Genomic DNA, 22428 nt, shown 5'->3' with positions numbered 1-22428 from the left:
TTGAAAAGTGTGTGGTGTTACATTTAGTAATCTTCTTTGGGAAACAATGTTAAAAAAGGGATATAAATTTATCAAGAAGTATGTTGCATTTATCATTAGCATATATATCTCCCCAATTAACATTTCTTAAACTTTCTCTGAAGTGCTTTATAAATACCGGGTTGAGCAACCTCACACTTTTACTTAATGGTTTCTGAACTGTACACCCTGTTACGTTTTGTAAGTTAATTAGTTGTGCATCATGGTCTGACAATCCATTTACCACAGGGAAAGCATATGTTTGTTTTACATACTCTTTCTGTACAAATACATTATCTATTAGAGTGCTACTGTCTTGAGCTATATGTGTAGGGAAATTGACCACTGATTCTAATTTATATGTTTTTAATACTTCTAGTTCACTTTTCCTATCAGAATTACTTAGAAAGTTTACACTGAAATCACCACAGATTAATAGTTCCTTCTTTTTGTCTAACAGACAGAATAATACGGAGTCATACTTTTTTATGAATAGCTCCCAGTCTCCTAATGGGGACCTGCACATCATCTAGCTGAAGTTCACATGCACAAACCTCAAAGTGCTGATCAACACAAAATTGGGTCAGCAGCCACTATCAGGTTCTTGGCATCCATTCATTTATCATGTTCCATACGTCCTTTTAAAGGAGGAGAACCTTCAGAGATGTGGTATGAGTCAAGGTAAAGATTAACAAAAGACTATAAAATCATTAAAACTTAAACTGTAAACTACATTAACAAGAAACTATTGCTGTAGTATGGTTTGCATTTACACCAGCTAATATAGTAAATTAGAAAAAAGTCCATACTTTGAAAAAGGAAGCTGCCTCCTCAGTCACATTTAGTAACAGCTGTTTATCTTCTATTGGTAGAGTAATATTTACTTGATTACCTAGATATTTACAAACTTGGATTACACAAGGTTGGGAATGAAATCCATTGCGGCCTTTCTCAAGGAGCAATCCTCTCTTCTCAAATGTGAGTCCAGGGTACTAACAACTGGCCTACCTAGCACAATCTTTCAATGACTTTTGCATCAGGTTAATTATTAATGATGACACAGCATATAGTAAATTGTTCAGCCGAGTTTAAATGGCTGTGCATGGACTAACAATACATTACACTGCCATAAGATCACAGTATATGGAATTTCAGGTAGGTGACTATGTTGATGCATCTGTTTGTGTGTGTGTGTGTGTGTGTGTGTGTGTGTGTGTGAGAGAGAGAGAGAGAGAGAGAGAGAGAGAGAGAGAGGGGGGGGGGGGGGAGGGGGGCGTGGTAAGAGAGGTGTGGGTGGGTGGGGTGGAGGGAGGGATGAGGGTAGAGGAAATATTATTTGTTTGGTGGATGGATGGGGGTAGAGGAGACATTATTACTATTTGCAATAGTTCTAATTGTTTAATGAGGCCTGAAATGTTTACAGAAATGTTTATATTAGCTCATCTGAGCACTGGGACAGCTAAGCATTTTCCAGATGTGGGAAGGCTGGTATTGGATCAGCTCAGCAACATGAGGGCAATTGAAGAATTACTAGGGCTATCCGGAAAGTAATCTCCATTAGGCTCAAAATGAAGTACTGGAACAGTTACAGAAAAGTTAATAGAAAAATCTCAAAACTACACCTTTGTATTACCTCTCTACTCATATTCACCTGGTACATACATACCAGATGGAAACTACTTGGAGCCAGGTCTGAGCTGTAAGGCAGATCTTCAGTAACGTCAAACTGGAAATGAGACAAGAATGCTTGTGTTTGCCAGGTAGACTGTGGCTGAGCATTGTTGTATGAAAATACAACACTGGCAGCCAAGTGTCTGTGGCACTTGTTTCAAATGGTGTAACGGCTTTAATATTAAAAGTAGCTGAATTGCTCCATTACTGTGTGCACACTGCATAACCTTATGGAATGCAATAAACCACTACCCTTTTGTAGTGTGACACAAGCCAGGAAATAAGATGACACGAACGACACTGCAGTATGTGATCAAAATTATTCGGACACCCCCAAAAACATATATTTTTCATATTAGGTGCATTGTGCTGCCACCTACTGCCTGGTACTCCATATCAGCAACCTCAGTAGTCATCAGATATTGAGAGAGAGCAGAATGGGGCGCTCTGCAGAACTCACGGACTTCGAACGTGGTCAGGTGATTGGGTGTCACACGTGTAATACGTCTGTGTGCAAGATTTCCACACTCCTAAACATCCATAGGTCCACTGTTTCCGATGTGATAGTGAAGTGGAAACATGAAGGAACACATACAGCATAAAAGCGTACAGGCCAACCTCGTCTGTTGACTGACAAGAGACTGCCGACAGTTGAAGAGGATTGTAATGTGTAATAGGCAGACATGTATCCAGACCATCACACATGAATTCCAAACTGCATCAGGATCCACTGCAAGTACTATGACAATTAGGCGGGAGGTGAGAAAACCTGGATTTCATGGTCGAGCGGCTGCTCATAAGCCACACATCCCGCCGGTAAATGCCAAACGACGCCTCAGCTTGGTGTAAGGAGCATAAACATTGGATGATTGTACAGTGGAAAAACATTGTGTGGAGTGACGAATTATGGTACAAAATGTGGTGATCTGATGACATGGTGTGGGTATGGCAAATGTCCGGTGAAGGTTATCTGCCAGCGTGTTGCGCCAACAGTAAAACTCGGAGGCGGTGGTGTTATGGTGTGGTCATGTTTTTCATGGAGGAGGTTTGCACCCCTTATTGTTTTGCGTGATACTATCACAGCTCAGGCCTACATTGATGTTTTAAGCACCTTCTTGCTTCCCACTGCTGAAGAGCAATTCGGGGATGGTGATTGTATCTTTCCACATGATCAAGCACTTGTTCATAATGCAAGGACTGAGGCAGAATGGTTACATGATAATAATGTCCCTGCAATGTACTGACCTGCACAGAGTCCTGACCTGAATCCTACAGAACACCTTTGGGATATTTTGGAATGCCGACTCCATGCCAGGCCTCACCGACCAACATTGATACCTCTCCTCAGTGCAGCACTCCATGAATATTGGGCTGAAAATTACCCAAGAAACCTTACAGCACCTGATTGAATGTTTGCCTGCGAGAGTGGAAGCTGTCATCACAGCTAAGGGTGGGCCAACACCATATTGATTTCTAGGATTACCGATGGAGGGCGCTATGAACTTGTAAGTCGCTTTCACCCAGGTGTCCAGATACTTTTGATCACGTAGTGTATATGCAGAAGACTGTGCCTAATTATCACTTCCACAACTAAAAGACATATAATATTTTTTATCCAGTGGAAATTTTAAATTACATGCTCTTCCTCTGACCTCCATAGGCTGTCACAATGCTAGTAACCATCACTGTTGGCATAAATGTAAACTGTTTGAGCTGATGGTGGTTTGACAAGAAATCATGAGCTGAACCTTGGTAGGGGGAACAAAACTCGATGTGAGAGTCAATCCATGGGGAAGCATAGAATCTGAACACCACATAGAGAGTGACCACAGAAGAAAGCACAACATGTAACTATGAGTGACTGACAACCCAACACATAGAAACAGAGCACAGCACAAAACAAATGTTTGATTTGTGGGAATTGAAATCAGCATTAGAACTGATAGGCAAGGCCTGCTGCTGCTGGCAGTTAAACACCTTGGTCAGTGGCCCTGCCCATGCCATGCTTCACTCATGTCTTCTGTGATATCATTCTGTACTACTTCACTGTGACTACCACACCCTCTGCATCTACCTCGATATCCACTGGTGACGAAAGAAATCCCTCCTTACTGAAAAGGCCATGTAGAGCCAAAGGTAGCCCAATTTGTGTTGTGACCTCCATCACAAAACTGAAGAGTGCGTGAGATGTCTCAGTTACTGGACTGACCACCAAAGGAGACAGCACAGATGCTACTTCCACTGAAGGGGTAGAAGAGTGTGGAGATTGGGTTAATGGTTGGTTGGTTAGTTTAAAAGAGGGGGGGGGGGGGGGGAGAGGGACAAAACTACTAGGTGATTGGTCCCGTGACAGGTGGCACTGGCCTGGGCAGAGGTGATGACTCTGCCACTGGCAAGCAGGAAAAAAGAGGGCATAGATCCAAATTCTGGTGGCTCCACAGTGGTATGTGCATTGTCACCCTAGTCTGCAGTTGGAGGTAGAATGGTGGAGGGTGCAGTGGGGTCGGCTACGGGTGACCATGCTGTCATTGAGAGACCTTGCAGTGTTTCCCATTCACGTGTGTGTATGGCAATTTGTCTGTAACATCATGAGTAGGGAACACCTTTTAATGTTCTTCTTCATATATGGTCACATTTTTGTTTTGTTCTCATGGTCCAGCTACTCCGTACCACGGCCATGTGCAGACTTATACTTCTCAGCATAGCCTCCAGGCAGGACAATGCTGCAAGAGAGTGTCTTGCTACTTTCAGCTACTGAATGATCAACACAGCTTTGATGATAATCTGCTGTATTGTTTCAACAATTTACTTTAATTGTGAAGACATATCTAATTATCAATAACTTACAACTTTTAATACATCTTCAGTATGTCTGACCATGCTGAGCTCAACTTAAAGATCTAAGATTTACAATCTTTACTTGTTTTGACATTTACATTGTAGTATGTCTGTTGTCCCTACAGCGTTCATGACACCTTCAAGGGGTAGCACCAAGGCACAAATGTCCACATCCAGCGAGTGCTACTGTGTTCACCACGACGCGCCTTGCCCCTGCTGTGTTATGCCACTGCACAGGTACCATCTGCACAGATCAAAGATCAAGATACACACAATGGATTTTTCCCCGTGCATAAATTTTCATAAAAGGCACAACCATCTTTCACCAGCATGAGCCTCTTCAGTGAAACGTATGTCATTCTCTAGAATACCCCATATTAAACTACACTCCCTTCCAAACACTGGAACCGACCCTGCTGCTATGCTCTTTTGGAGATGGCAGTGCTGTAAGTCCAACAGGACATGGCCACAACTGACTGGAATCATGGATCAGCTGCTCCTGACTATCATCCAAATGCTGACCTTTGTGGTCCACCACTACACCTGGCAGACACAGTTGCTGCCGACTGAAAGGCTAGGCCCAAATGGCAGATCCCTGAAGCTGTGACAGTCCAGGGAAGGTGATTGGGATGCAACAAATCCAAAAGACCCGACAGCTGGTGGTCAAGCAAACATCATGCCAGGCTACACCCATTAATTTACATCACCCAAGACATAGCCATACAAATCAAAAGATTTTCACTCTGCAGCGGAGTGTGTGCTGATATGAAACTTCCTGGCAGATTAAAACTGTGTGCCGGACTGAGACTCGAACTCGGGACCTTTGCCTTTCGCGGGTAAGTGCTCTACCAACTGAGCTACCCAAGCACGACTCACGCCCCATCCTCACAGCTTTACTTCTGCCAGGAAGAGCTTCTGTAAAGTTTGGAAGGTAGGAGACGAGGTACTGGCAGAAGTAAAGCTGTAAGGACGGGGCGTGAGTCGTTCATCTGGGTTTTGAATATATGCATGAAGTGATTCACTTTCAAGTCAGGTGCCAATTTTGAGATGGGGTGGTAGGCAGATGCTGGATACCACTGTGAATGTAAAAATCTTCAAATTCATACGACAAAAATTGCCAACCATTATTGGATCTGGGGGGAGCCCTAGATCACAATATTTCATAGACCAACAGTTGCCATCGAAGTCTTGGAGGACAAATTTGTAATGTGCAGGAAATTTGACAATGCGCCGACCATCAACAATGACTTACTTCCAAAAAAAGGGCCTGCTAAGAAGTCAATATGGACTCTTTCCCTAGAGTGCTTTGGGACGGGCCAATGGGAAAACTGAAGTAGCATTGCAGCCTGGTTTTGTGCACTGGCTGTGCGAGCACATACTAGATGTTGAATACTGCAGTCAATCATTTGCCAATGGACAAAATGACCTGCCAAAGTCTTCATACGTGTCATATCCCAGTGCAATGCATAAAGCAGCTGGAGGTATGCATGGATGCAATGCTGGAGGGATGACCACTTAACAGCTCTGCCCCTCTTTTGGAAGCATGAGGACACTCTGGACAACACCAAATTGAACATGTATGACAAACAATGTATGCTCCTGAAAGAGTGTGATCTGACTGCCCCACCTGAACAGCTGAAATGATTTTCCAGAAGAGTGGGTGAGCAGATGTGGTGACCACAGTGGTACCAAATAAAGGAAAGGATGGGGCCCTTCCACGCCCGCACCAACGTGGTGACCAAACCAAAAGTTCTACTGTCACTTCCGTAAACATGTTAGTTTTTGAATCAGGCGTCACAGGATGCAGACTGTGATGTTATCCATGCGTCTGGGTAAGATTACTCATTAACATGGTCCATCAGGAGATAGAAGTGGTCGAAAACGATCGAAGGGTAGTGGTTGTAAGAGCAGAGGAAAAAAAGTGCCAAGGCCAGCGCCAAGGGAAAAAAACCTCTGCGACAGCAGGACGGGTAGTAAGGGCAGTAGCGGCTTGCTAGCTGCAACAGAGCATGCAAGGTTAGGGACGGTTAGCATGAGGAATCGTGCATCGTTACCTCAGCATGAGGTATCGTGCATCGTTACCTATGTGTTGCGTGGTCGTTAGCTGGGTCAGTCCGGGTGCTGCGGCTGGGCTCGCTTGTAGTCTCCTGGGCCGGCCGCAGTGGCTTCTTCCCTGTAACATAAAGAGTCCGGTGCGGCAACGCATGCGTTGCTGTTAGGCCCTCTGCTGTGCCTTGTCGTCAGTGACTTGGTGCAGCTTCATCAGGCTGGTGCAGAACGGCGGCGATCGGCTACCATTCAGCGTCATCCTCTACTGCACGGTGCAGGACTTCTGCATTGCAGCTTCGAGCCGCTCCACTTGTTCAGTGAGCTGCGCCGCTTCAGCGCCGGAGAAATGTATGCCGTTCGCTCTCGCTGTCGCGATGATGGATGCTCCCGCAGCGGTCGGCGTCGCCACCGGTTCCGCTGGGGCGGCGGTTGTCTTCTTTGCGCCTCTCACCTGCGGTGCTGCTGGGACAACCGCTGGGATAGGCGCACGAACGTCCTTCTGCGAGGTCGCAGGAGGAGTGTTCGCGGGTACGACTGCACTGAGGCCTTGGGCGAAGACTGCTCGCAGTTGCCTCTGGGCCTCTACCTTCTCTGCAGCCACGGCGGCTGCGAAGGCAGCCCTCTCCGCCGCCATGATGGCTTTGAGGGCTGCTGTGGCCTCCTTCACGGTGGTGCCGAGTTCGAGGTCACATCTCTTCACGGGAGAGCGAGCTGCGTCCTGGCTGCCCGTTTCCGAGCGGCCGTCCCCGCCCTTGGCAGGTGGATCTGCTGCTGCGCCGTTCCTCAGCTGCGCCGGGCTGTTCTGCGCCCTATGCCGTTTCCGGCGTCGTCTTCTCTTCTACTGCTGCGTCGGTGCGGCCGCGGCCGCTTCGCCGCCCCCGGCACGGTTGCGGCTTGAGAAAGCTGCACAACCGCGCCAACTGGCGACGTGCGGACCGCCACACCGGACACAAGTCGGCAGAGCGTTGCTGCCGCGGTCGCAGGCGCAGCTGTCGTGCTCACCTGAGCACTTGACGCACCGCGCCGCGTTGCGGCAATACTTCGCAACATGGCCCTCGCCCTGGCACCTGAAGCACTGGGGCTGAGGGTCCATGGCGGTCGGGAGAGCCTCCGTCGTAACTGGGAAGCCCAGCAACTTCCGCAAGTCGAAGATGTCGCTCCCGCCGTTGACCGTTTGCACGGTCACGGCATAGAGCGGCGCCCTCTTCCTGTTGGTCCGGTTGTGCAACCTTGCGGCTGCATTACCAAACCCGGCTCGCAGCAGCCCTTCCCGGACCGCTGCCTCATCACAGCACCAAGGTAGCCCCCTGAGGAGTGCCTTAGTCGTCTTCATCCTTCCTACGGAAGGTGCCTTCTCACGCGCCGGCGGTGCATCGACGATGTGGTCGGCCACTGCGACCTTGATCGCCCTGTGGTCGGCCACGTTTGCGGCTCGAACGCAGCAGATCAGCGAGTGTGTATCGACAGACTCTTAGACCACCTTGTTCCGAGCACAATTCGTCATGGTGTCGAACAGCGCTGTCCACCCGCCTTTGCACTTGACATACAAAGAGGGGACAGGCCGCGACTCGTCTTCTCGGGAGTTCCTTGCACGGTCGGCAGACTCGGTGAGTTGCCCAACCGAAGGACCCTTCGCAGCGGCAGGTTTCCTCTGCGCACCCTTCTTTCCCATGCTGCGAGGCGCGGAACATGACAATTTGCACGCGTTGTAAAAACAACGCATGACAATTTGCTCTCCGCGGCACCGACAGCACAGAAATCTTCTTCACGAGCTCTCAACGGCCGAGTAAGCGAAGCACGCAACGGCAGCGATGCGCTCGCCTTGCCAGCTCAGGCCGCTCTGTGGTACCACTTATCGATAACACCCATGGGCATCACGAAGTTGACAACAGCATTGCTAGTTTTCATCAGATGCTAATAGTGGTCGTGCAGGATCTGGCAGACCGAATGGTGCATGCCCACTGAGCCATGCCTTGAGCTCCCTCTGCTGTCTTAATATAGGATGGCCGGTGGCAGCCTCACAGCCCACTTGCACTTGGAGCCTCTTTGCTATGACACCATCGTCTATGCTTAGTACCATGAGCCTCTTCCTTGATGACACTGAGAGCTGGATTCTATTTCTTGCTGCAATATTTATAGGTAAAGTAAATCTACAGTTTGTTGTGTTATCCTATTCGCTAAGCATTTCTGCTCCTGTCCAGCTTTCCTACAGTGACAGTTGCCACACCACTCTGTAGCCCACCTCTCCTTACCATTGTGTATTGAAGTCGTACACAACAGCCACAACCTTCTGTGATGTCAAAGAAAAATCCAGTGAAGTCTGCTGCAAGGAATCATCCAAGGTGAAAACGAGAGCCTCCAGTCAGTCGAACCCTGGATCTGGTTCCTCTGGCAATTGCGATACTGTGTCCGCATTTCCATGCTGGTTGGCGGGCTGGCATCAAATGTCATAATTGAAATTACTGAGGAAGAGTGCCCCCCTCTGCAATAATTGGTGGGCAGTCCTGTCAGCCAGCTTGGAGTAGGGCCAAATAAGGAAACCTGCAGCTTGTGGTTGTGATGAGTAGGAACTTTGTCCCATTACAAGAAAATGAGGTACTTTTTAATTCTGAAAAGGATAGCCATTGCCTTCTTTTTCACCTGTGAATAACTACACTGTGCAATGGAAAGCATCTTTGATGTGTAAGAAATGGGCTGCTCAGAATCACCTGGGTTCCAATGTGACAAGGACTGCACCAATGCCATATTAGGGTGAAGGTTAAAGGTTTACCTGGCGTAAAAGAAGCCACACAAGGACTGGATCATAAACATTGTTTGAGGGACTGAAAACACCACTGACAATCCATAGACCAAACAAATCTGATGCCCTTTTGACAAAGCTGGTTAAGAGGATAGCAGATGTGTGCAGCCTGCAGAATGAACTTAGCATAATACAAAATTCTGCCTGAAACTGGAGTTCCCTCAGGTTCATGGGCCGCAGCAAGTTGACGATGGATTTGACATGCTCAACAGAAACTATCTATGCTGACCATGAGCTAAAAAAACTTTTGGAAAAAAAGCTTCATTTTTTTTCAATTTTCAATGAAGGCCATTCTTCAGAATATGCTGGAACATCACTTGCAGAGTCCGTAGTTAGTCCTTTCACATGCAGCCCTGACCCAGATGTCAGTGAGGTAGTTTATGCAACAAGGAATGTTCCGAATCAACTACTGCAAATACTGTTGATAAATTCCAGGTATAAAAGATTCCAAATGTGATTAAACTGATGAAGCCCAAAGGGGCTGTTGTGCTCTAACAAATTCCTAGAAACGGCGCCCAACAGCAACTGCAGGTATGTGTCGTACAGAGTGTAAGAAATACTGGCCCCCTATAGCTTCATTAACGCTTCCAGTCCTGGAATTTGATATGAAGCCGCAACACATTGTACACTGACTATCTGCTTAAAATCATCACAAAGGCTTTTGCACCACCACCAACGTGGTGACCCACTGACTCTACAAAATAGGAGAAACACCATTGAGGCTCTGCCAGTGTTGCAGCTCAGTCTTGAACTTGTCACATATGGTGAATGGAATAGGACAGGGGCAACAAAATTTAAGTATTGCACAATGCTTAAGGGAGATGTGTGCATTGAGACATATTCTAAACAATTAGTCGTATGGAACCTTTAACCTTCATATTGGAAGGGGACTGGGACAACGAATGTATCTTGTCCACAGTCTGGAAGCCAAAAACAAAAAAGGTGTCTAACCTAAAAATATTTTGTGCTTAAGGTGAATTAATCACTAACAATAAGTCACCATACCACATTCTTATAATATGCACAAATGGAGAATTGTCCATTCAAAGGAATATATTATTTAACATAAGTCTCAATGAGACAAGTGGCCACTGCATCGCAGGGCAGCATAAGAGCTGGTACATATCTAAGTTAATGAGGATGATCGTCGCTCCCATGTTTACCTGACACTCAACTGGTTGCCCATCCACTACCAGTGGCAGTAGAGTATGCTGGGCCGACACTTGTGGGACGTTGGACACCATCTCCTAGTACACAGAAAATACCGGGGCCTCCAATGACCACCCTGTGGCTCACCCACTGTCATAAACTGTTGCCAAATCGCCGTCTTTGCAGCATACCCCACACACAGCATGTACATGTTAAGATTAATTTTACCAAAATTTTAAATCTCTTAATTTATTTATCACGTAACACCTACCTATCTAGTTTTACTTTACCTGCAATTAAAAAGTCATTTGACACCTAGCACTGGCCTAAGGAGCCAAAAAACATTTAGTGAGTTAGTAAAAATGCTCCACAAGATCAAAATGGTATTTCACTGTTTGTTCTTTTAAACACGAATGGAGAATGCAATTAATATTTGGATGTAAAGAATACTGCAAGAGAAAGAAAAACTAATTTACCTTTTCTTTGAAATTTTTTAAGTACTTCATGAATTTTCTTATATTTTTCATAAGACAAACCTCAAGGAGCTTATGGAGTGTCAGATTTAGCAAATTCAAATAATAATACTGTTATGACTCAACCACTCATCACCTTTTTTGTAATTATACCTTTAGGTCTATGAAACCAATATTTGTGTAAATATCATAGATGAAGGTCCCAACACTAGCTACTGTTGTTTGTTCTGCTTTTCTCATATGTTTCAGAAATATTTTTGCCGTCCTGTGATACACAGTTTGTGTCTTGGCTGGTGCAGCACCATGAGACAAGGAGTAAAAGTAATACTGTCCATTGAACAAAGACTATCTCTGACATCAGTTGTCCTGCAGACTCATTGACAAGTGGTATGAGAGAAGAGGAGGACGGAGAGGAAGAAGAATAGGAGTAGGGAAGGATGGCAGGGTAGGGGGCACAGAGGAGGAGCAGCAGTCACTTAACTCTTACCTCTTGTTGGCAGGAATGTCTGTTGGCAAGAACTGTAATTTCCAAAGAGTACAGTTATTTAATAATTGCTCATAGTGAAACAATTGTACATTGTTAGCACTGGTTAAAAAAAGCAGCATCTTGTAATGTACTTTGTACCAGGGCTCTGTTGGATGCAATTGAACTTATGTATGTACATGAAATCACTACTGATTAAGCTCTGTGATTTGTCACTTTGGGGCATAGGCTTTTTAACCTTCTGTCGGGCGCTGTGTTTGTCGCAGCGAGATCGGGCGTGGTGTATCAAATTGATCACACCGTTTATTCACGTGATCATTTATTAAATTCTGCTCACAAAACATATTATAAGTGCCAAATATATTTAAAGAAAGACAAAGATGACATACGAGCACAACTGCAGTAGAAATAATTATCATTCAGATGTCGTATCGTCAATGTTGGGCTTTAGTAACAAATGATAAAAAAGTCGCTTTTTCATTTGCTTCTTTATTATATTTCACTAATAAAACACATTACAAATGACAATTACCTTTACAGAAATGCTATTATGACACTGGAGCAGAACAACAATGGTATTACAACTCATTCATTTGTTTCATCGTCACTTTTTGACTGGTAACAAATGCGGAATTTTTCCGCATTCAGAGCAAAAAGGTTCAATGTGTATCAAACAGATAGGCTTCTGACTCATTTTGCAACAATATTTTGACAGTCTTTTTTCTGTGCAGGTATTACACCTTTTCCTCTTGATCCCAGTTCCTTCTTCGTTTCTGCTTGTCTCTTCCGCTTCTTCTTCACACATTGGCCTATATTGTTGTAGCCGCAGTTGAAAATCTTTGAATTCCTGAGGTACAAGCATCTACGAACCAAGTGAGATGGAACTAACGCATGTGAGAGTTGCTTCAGGAATCCTTTTCTTCAGATAAAATTCTTGTTGTTGCCATAGTAAATTACTTGTTAATTGATTCCACTCATATTGATCACTGCAAAAAATATGACCATGCGCCAACGGCACACATTTCTTGCTACATTGTATGAAGCAATCAACTTATCTGTAGTGTCGACTCCACCTTTGGTGCCATTGTAAAATGTTACAATGGATGGCCTCTGTTTATCTCCAGTGTCAGCATCTACTGAATTATCTTCATGCAAACTTGATGCCAAGGTAACAAACTTCCCTTTTTAGGAACGTAGGAAACTAGAGTACAGCCTTTCTTGAAGCCAAAAAGTGAACTATGGACAGCCCTGCCTTTACTGGTAGCAAACTGCAGAGGAATCTCACGCTTTTTTTCCTTCTTCATCGTCCCAACAAAAGAAAGATTTTTTTTTCTTCTTAGCTCTTCTATCAAACCAATACTAGTAAACCAATTGTCTGCTGTCACATTTCGACCTGACTGATAAATTGGTTCACATAGTCGCAGAACAACATCTGAAGGTTTATTGCTAACGTGGTACAATCCTCCTGGCTGCAGCCCAGCGTATATTTCCAGATTATAGAGATAAAATACTAGGGAATCCACAAGAGCATATATCTTAATTCCATATTTGTTTGGTTTGCTAGGTATGTATTGGCAAAAACTGCACTTTCCACGGAATCCTTCAAGTTTCTCATCTACTGTAACGTTTTCTCCTAGGGTGTAGGATTTCTGGCAATTCTGTACAAACAGAGAAAATATTTCCCAAATCGCTGTTATCTTGTCTAATTTTCTCCTTTCATCGCGAGTTACATGATTGTTAAATCTAAGACGCAGCATGATGAATTTGAAACGTTTTATGTTCATAATGACACGAAATTTTTCAATTCCATCCCCATCACTTCCCCACAGATCTTCTAAGCTTTGTCTGTTACTTTTGTTAACACCAGCCAAAAACAGAAGACCAATTAAAGCTTTTAATTCAATAATATCTATAGGTTTTACGCCTGTCTCTCTCTCTCTCTCGCGCGCGCGCTGAAAAGAAGCTTTGATGCTCTCAATATCCTGATTGGTATACAGAACTATAATCGAAAAAAGGTTGTCATCTATGAGGCAATTCGAACATTCCAAAGGCGTTCTCAATGCTTTCGCCTCACCTATAGAACCAGGTAACTTTCGAATAATATTGTGGGCCCTGAAACGTACTCTCTGCGATGGTGGAACTTTATTCCATTTTGTCTCTTTGTCCCTTCCAGTATAATAATGCTGGCTTTCTTCAAGTACTTCATCATCATTTTCACTGTTGTTTTCCTCTGTTTCTGAATCTTCCTGCCAAACTTCAACTGTGTCATCACAATCTGTGTCTACTTCATCTTCAAAATCCTCTTGAACTTCATCATTGTCCTCTTCGAACAACATTTTTTTGTATTTCTGCAACATGATTTGGGTCAAGGAGGTTGTACGTCTTACTGTAGCCTGCCACGATCAAGTGTCTCACACCTAAAGTGATAAAATTCCTATAAAATAACGCAGTCAGGCACAGTGTATCAATTTGATACCTGATACTCAAACATTCGTAACTGACGATTAAACGGTCCAAAAAGAAAATAAGTGCATTACACATTGTGTATTAACATTGTACTACTTACTAAGTTATGTTGATAGCCAAAGAAATGAATTGTTGAAATGCAACACGAACGGGCGCAGTCTATCAAACTGATCCGTCAGCACATATATCGACGACAAAGCAGTCGTATCGACAATGAAGCACACAAAAATGACAAGCGTTCGGAAAATGCTAGCTACTAGCGAGTAGGCGTCAGTGTTGCCACTCGTTGACAAATAATTTACAGTAAACTTCGAGGTGTATCAATTTGAACAGCTGCGCCCGACAGAAGGTTAAAGGAAGTAGCGATTTCATTTTTGTGTTACATGTCAATAAATAGTGACAGTGCAACTTTACACCCACGTATTATCCTTTAGCATATTTTGGTCCCTACACATAAAATGAAATCGGGCTGCTACTGTCAGCTACGTTCCCTCATAGACTGAGGATGGTGCAGAAGTTATGTAGTATTTCAGCCTCCAGTGGTTGGCTCTAAATGCATCTTCCATTTTGGAAGGAACCCAGCAGAGTGTTACCTGGTAGTTTCATGAGCAGGTGACAGTCACTGCTAGAACAAAGTTCAGTGGATGGACAATAAAACAACTTTACTATCTTAAAAAAGTGTAATATAACATTCTTTTTATGATAATTTCTCATGGATTTTGTCTAAATTGTAACTTGGATATGTACCTAACCTTTTATTGACAATGTAAAGGACGTCTCACTGTATTGTAGAGGGGAAATTGGAAATGCCCATTTAATGAGAAAAGCACGACCTTTAGAAGGGGGTGGGCTTGGGGAGGAGGGCAGGAAGAAGAAGAAGAAGAAGAAAGAAAAAAAGGAACTACAGTTCCTTTGCAAAACTTTTCTCCATGAATTATATCTGCAGACAGATTAAGATCACTAAGTTTCCTATATCCATCTTTGTTTCTTTTGGAGAAAGAAACAATATCTGGTCATTATATGAGAACTCAAACAATTAACTGTCTGATGTGTGTAGCATGCACTTTATGCACGAGTAGGTCGACAAATGTTAAGTTTGATTTTTATCCCCTGTTATGGTAGTATGGAAAGTTAGTCATAGTTCCAATTTTTACTAAAAGAAGGCCCTGATGATGGTGCAGTGTGTCCCTGAAAGCAGTCACATTTGCATAAAGAGATTTACACTCATGGCTGAATGTGTTACCATTAATTCTCATAAAGCCACTAATTCTTTCATTTCTTGGAAACTATTTGGTGTGGCTTGGACATATTTCCATAAAATATAATTATTTTTATATTTCAAATATTTTCAACTTTTCCAAAATGGATCCTGCATAGGGACCTTAAGGCTTTCAGCACAATGAAAGGAAGACTACTATAGTGTTGTGCGAGTAACTGGGCCACAGGACCAATAAAATGGAAGATTTGCTTTAAGAAGCTACTGTTTTTGTTGTTGTTATTGTGGTCTTCAGTCCAAAGAATGGTTCGCTGCAGCTCTCTACGCTACTGCATCCTGAGCAAGCCTCTTCATCTCTGAATAACTACTGCAACCTCCAGCCATTTGAACCTACTTGCTGTATTCCTCTTTTTTAAAAAACAAAGAAGTATTAGATGCTGCCCAAGAATGAAAAAGGTTGTTTTTTTTGCAACATGCTGGGGCACAATGGTGGTTACAGGTTTAAAGGGACTAAACATCTTAGTTATCGGCCCCTCTTTTCACTGATATGAAATGAAATTGGTCAGCTTCAGGGTCTGTGACCTTTTTGTCACAGTTAGAAATCCATGTGGCAGTAACTTAAATCATACGGTTAAGCACATAGAAACTGCAGCCAGTCATGGGAAACAGATGTTGGAGTGGAAATGACCACAGCTGGAGCTCCCTACACAAGATACCTCTGGTGGAAAGGGTGCCCCCACTTCTGTTCCATAAAAACACTACTGAAAGATACAAGAAGGGATATCATATTCAGTACAACTACAATGGGGCAAGAAAATGAAGAATGTACAGACTAAAGAGCTAATTAGCTTAAATAATTAGATAAAATATGTACATAAAAATTTTAAAATTCATGACAGTGCGGAGGGAGAAAGAGGGCACATGCTGCAGTGAGCAATGCTGCCCCCCATGTCATTACAAGACAATGGTGCATTACATTTTGTTATAAAGCCACTTTCGCTCAGGAAATGTATGACTTTGTAAACTGTTATTTCATTAACTGAAAGTATCTGGATTAGGAAGCTAGACAGGTTGACTGCTCATCTCAGATCGGCCAGCAGTGCACACACTGTGAAAATATGGCAGTAGTATGTGTACATAAGGTATAAAAGAGCAATGCATTGGCAGAGCTTCGTTTGTTATCAGATGAAAAGGTTTCCAACATGATTATGGCCACACAACGTGAATTAACAGACTTTGAACACAGTATGATAGTTGGAGTCAGGTGCATAGGACATTCCATTTCAGAAACTGTTAGGGAATTCAATGTTTCGAGATCCACAGTGTCAAGAATGTGCTGAAAATACCAAATTTCAGGCCTTACCTCTCACCACAAACAATGCAGTGGCCGACCACCTCCACTTAATGAATATGAGCATCGAGGTTTGCATAGAATTGCCAGAGTTACCAAAAAAGCAACAATGCGTGAAATAACCACAGAAATCAGTGTGGCACATATGACAAACATATCTGTTACGACAGTGTAGCAAAATTTGACGCTAATAGGCTGTGGCAGCAGATGACTGACGCAAGTGCTTTTGCTGAGAACATGAAATCGCCTGCAGTGCCTTTCCTGGGTTTGTGAACATATCTGTTGGACCCCAAATGAATGTAAAACTGTGGCCTGGTCAGATGAGACCTGATTTCAGTTGGTAAGAGCTGATGGCAGGGCCTGGGTGTGGTGCAGACACTATGAAGCCATGGACCAAGCTGTCAACAAGGCACTGTGCAAGCTGGTGGTCCTCTGAACTGATCATTGACTGAAAAATGGCTACTTTCAGCTAAATTGAGACCATTTGCAGCCATTCAGTGTTCATTTTCCCAAACAAGAATGGAATTTTTAAGGGATGATAATGTGCCCTGTCACTGAGCCACAATTGTTTGCAATTGGTTTGAACATTCTGGACAACCCGAGCAAATGATTTGGCCACCCAGATCATCAGACATAAATCTCATCGAACATTTACGGGACATAAGCAAGAGGTCAGTTTGTGCACAAAATTCTGCACCAGCAACACTTTCAGAATTATGGACCGCTATAGAGGTGGGCGGCATTGCTCAGTATTGCTGCAGGGGGCTTCTAATGACTTTGATGAGTCCATGCCACATCCAGTTGCAGCACTACGCTGGGCAAAAGGAGCTCCGACACCATATTGGGAAGTATCCCATGACTTGTCATCTCAGTGTATTGCAGAGCCTGTGATATGGCTACCAAATCTACAGTTTATATACTGCAAGCACTTGGCAGAGAATGCTTCTCATGCCCCCTGGGTGTGCAAAAGCATAACTAAGCCTGTTACTGACTTACGATCCACCTATGCAGATGGATTTTCATTTGGGGTAGTCACTGAGAACTGAATGGAATAGGCTTCAGAGAATGGTGGAATCTGTATTTTCCTTAGAGCTGCAGAAGAGATCTATCCAAATTTGAGGACTGGGTACACACCAAAAAGGTGCCGAGAGGGAAACCTAGGTACTGAGACTAGAGGGGGCTGTTGGTGGTGCTGGCATGAAGCCTTCAATCATACCTGCGCTAGTCTACACAATTTGGTGTTTTGTACTGACTGAATTATTAGCTGTGAAATGGAGTCAAGTAACAAGGATGGGTAGGCGTCTGACAGATGGTGACTGCATAGTTTGCCAGGAGGTGCTGGTGTTTGGTGATTGGATACCAACTTTCACCATGAGGCTATCTATGGGACTTGTATGGAAGGCTCCAGTTGCCAACAGCAATTGATCTAACAAGCCCAGTACTGATGGTGCTGTCAACCTGTAGACAACACATCCATAGTCTAGGCAGGATAAAATCAGAGCTTAGAAGAATTGCAGAACTGTGTGGTCTGCACCTCCAGACATTATGCTGCGAAACTTCCTTCATGGGATTTGCCTTTAGCTTGTGCACATGTGATGACAATGTTAGCTTATTATTAAATTAGAGGACTATTTGCATTTAGCTGATGGCTATGTGATAAAATGGTTAACTTCCTGTCAAATAAAAAACCTAAAAATTAGAAATTTTCAACTGCTTCAAGTAACTGGTTACCAAAGTAAAGTTCTGGGTGAGGATGCACAGTTCTCAGTTGATAAAATGGATGACATGAATTTTTACATGAGGAAACTGATATCCAATCTTTAGGGCCCAGTTTTGTACTTTATTTATCATACCCTGAAGGTAGTGCCTTATAGTGCACAATGATATAGAACTGTAATACATGCAAAGTTTGTCCACAGGCAGTGATTATGAGACCGTGGGACTTGCTGTGTTCACAGTATCATTGGTGATACTGCATTGCATTGGTAATGCATAAAAACATTGTGCACTGCAGATTCCAGAAGTATCAATTGGTCTGTGGTGGACCGGAGTGCCTGGAAGCAATTTTGAAATTGTGATAAATGTCCTCTGGCATCCAGGCACCAAAACAGTAGTTGGTTGATCACTCTCTCAGTTTATTCAACCCATTTGTTAGAGGGATTGGTTGATAATTACCCAAAATTTGTTTGTGTTTTTCCTGGTTTTGGGATAGGAATAATAATAATAATAATAATAATAATAATAATAATAATAATAATAATAATAAACCCCGTGGAGGCCCGGGGAAAGAATAGGCCTCCGGTATGTTCTGCCAATCGTAAAAGGCGACGAAAAGAACAAACCACTAATAGGGCTAACACCCCTTTTAGAGTGATTAGTTGGTTCAGGACAGAACTAATGGAGCCTCGGACAAGCGCTGTCATGGTCGGGGACGATGCCCTATGCCCGTCCACAATGGTAACGACACTGCTAGCCACACGGAAAATGATTTAAATTTAAATAGAGGTGTTTTGCAGGACATGCTTCCTGCAACCACCCTAGAAGGAAAACAAAGACAGAGGATGAGATGGTCTGATGAAGTTAACCGACACCTCATGTTCTGTTATTACCAAGCAACAAACTTAGGAACCAACACAACTGGATACAAATCACAAGTATACACAACATTTATTACCAGATACCCAGAATTAAAATTTTTAACAGAACAACTAGCTGATCAGATCCATGTAATAATCAATAATAACAGGATACCCCAAACAGAATTAGAAAACATCAAACAACGAGTACAACAAATACTGGAACAAAATACTGTACAGTCAGAAGAAGAAGAAAATACAGTAATGGACTCAAACATCCCAGAGCAAACAAACCAAGAAGAACACGCATCAATTAAATCAGAGGAAAACAAAATCTTAAGATAGCCACCAGAACAAGCACAAATAGAACACGAAGTGACACACATGTTAGATATAGAAGAAAAATTTCAGCTGACACATATAGAATACAAAGACACAAATACAGACATTAGACCATTCTTGCATACACCACCAAATAACCCACAAGTTGAAACAACAATAACAACTATCAACACAATCATACACAACAAAATAAATGAAAACACAACTATGGAAGAGTTACAACTACTGGTTTATATAGGAGCACTCACTACACTAAATATACACACTAGGCAGAGATCAGAACCAACCAACACACAGAAGAAACCCACAAAACCAGCATGGCAACACAGGCTACAGATCAGAATAGAAAAACTTAGAAAAGACATTGGACAGCTAACACAGTTTATAAGAAATGAAATATCAGACAAAAAACGAAAAAGGTTAGGTAAAATCTCACAACAAGAAGCGATAGAGCAATTAGATGAAAAGAAGCAAAAATTACAAGCATTGGCCAAACGACTTAGAACATACAAAAAAAGTGAAAATAGAAGGAAACAAAACCAAACATTCAACACAAACCAAAAGAAATTTTACCAGACAATAGATAACACGCACATTAAAATAGACAATCCACCAAACATAACAGACATGGAACACTTCTGGAGCAACATATGGTCAAACCCGGTACAACATAATAGACATGCACGGTGGATACCAGCAGAAACAGACATACAAGATGATACCACAAATGCCTGAAGTGGTAATTTTGCAACATGAAGTCACCCTACAATTAATTCTACGCACAATTGGAAAGTCCCTGGAGAAGATAAAATAGCAAATTTCTGGCTAAAGAAGTTCACCTCAACACATTCACATCTAACTCTTTGTCTTTAAATATGTCTGCTTGTGTCTGTATATGTGGGGATGGATGTGCGCGCGCGCGCGAGCGAGTGTATACCCGTCCTTTTTTCCCCCTAAGGTAAGTCTTTCCGCTCCCGGGATTGGAATGACTCCTTACCCTCTCCCTTAAAACCCACATCCTTTCGTCTTTCCCTCTCCTTCCCTCTTTCCTGATGAGGCAACAGTTTGTTGCGAAAGCTTGAATTTTGTGTGTATGTTTGTGTGTCTGTCGACCTGCCAGCACTTTCATTTGGTAAATCACATCATCTTTGTTTTTAGATATAAATTATTTAACAGTTACATTGCAGACCCATACACATTCCCTGATACACTTACACATGGAATAACCTATCTGAAACCTAAAGATCAAGCAGACACAGCAAACCCAGCAAAATATCGCCCCATAACATGCCTACCAACAATATACAAAATAGTAACTCCAGTCATTACACAGAAATTAATGACACATACAACACAGAACAAAATTATAAATGAAGAACAAAAAGGCTGTTGAAAAGGAGCACGAGGATGTAAAGAGCAACTGATAATAGATGCAGAAGTGACATATCAAGCTAAAACTAAACAAAGGTCGCTACACTACGCATACATTGATTACCAAAAAGCTTTTGATAGTGTACCCCATTCATGGTTACTACAAATACTGGAAATATACAAAGTAGATCCTAAATTGATACAGTTCCTAAGCATAGTAATGAAAAATTGGAAAACAACACTTAATATCCAAACAAATGTAAATAATATCACATCACAGCCAATACAGATTAAGCGTGGAATATACCAAGGGGACTCATTAAGTCCTTTCTGGTTCTGTCTTACTCTGAACCCACTATCCAACATGCTAAATAATACAAATTATGGATACAATATTACTGGAACATACCCACGCAAAATCACACATTTGCTATACATGGATGACCTAAAACTACTGGCAGCCTCAAATCAACAACCCAACCAATTACTAAAGATAACAGAAGTATTCAGCAATGATATAAATATGGCTTTTGGAACAGAGAAATGTAAGAAAAATAGCACAGTCAAGGGGAAACACACTAAACAGGAAGATTACATATTGGATAACCACAGCGACTGCATAGAAGCGATGGAAAAAAACAGATGCCTATAAATATCTAGGATACAGACAAAAAATAGGAATAGATAACACAAATATTAAAGAAGAACTAAAAGAAAAATATGGACAAAGACTAACAAAAATACTGAAAACAGAATTGACAGGAAGAAACAAGACAAAAGCTATAAATACTTATGCTATACCAATATTGACCTACTCATTTGGAGTAGTGGAATGGAGTAACACAGACCTAGAAGCACTCAATACACTTACACAATCACAATGCCACAAATATAGAATACATCACATACATTCAGCAACAGAAAGATTCACATTAAGCAGAAAGGAAGGAGGAAGGGGATTTATAGACATAAAAAACCTACATTATGGACAGGTAGACAATTTAAGAAAATTCTTTCTAGAACGAGCAGAAACTAGCAAAATACACAAAGCAATCACTCATATAAATACATCGGCTACACCTCTGCAATTTCATAACCACTTCTACAACCCTTTAGGTCACATAACATCAACAGATATGAAGAAAGTAAATTGGAAAAAGAAAACACTACATGGCAAGCACCCGTATCATCTAACACAGCCACACATCGATCAAGACGCGTTCAACACATGGCTAACAAAAGGCAATATATACAGTGAGACGGAAGGATTCATGATTGCAATACAGGATCAAACAAACACCAGATATTACAGCAAGCATATTATTAAAGATCCCAATACTACAACAGATAAATGCAGACTTTGCAAACAACAAATAGAAACAGTAGATCACATAACAAGCGGATGTACAATACTAGCAAATACATAATACCCCAGAAGACATGACAATGTAGCAAAAATAATACATCAACAAAACATGAACTAATAAAACAACATGTTCCCACATACAAGTATGCACCACAAAATGTACTGGAGAATGATGAATACAAATTATACTGGAACAGAACCATTATAACAGATAAAACAACACCACATAACAAACCTGACATCATACTCACCAATAAA

The sequence above is a fragment of the Schistocerca piceifrons genome, chromosome 2 (assembly GCF_021461385.2).
Source record: "Schistocerca piceifrons isolate TAMUIC-IGC-003096 chromosome 2, iqSchPice1.1, whole genome shotgun sequence".
NCBI lineage: Eukaryota > Metazoa > Arthropoda > Insecta > Orthoptera > Acrididae > Schistocerca > Schistocerca piceifrons.
This window is presented reverse-complemented; position numbering follows the sequence as displayed.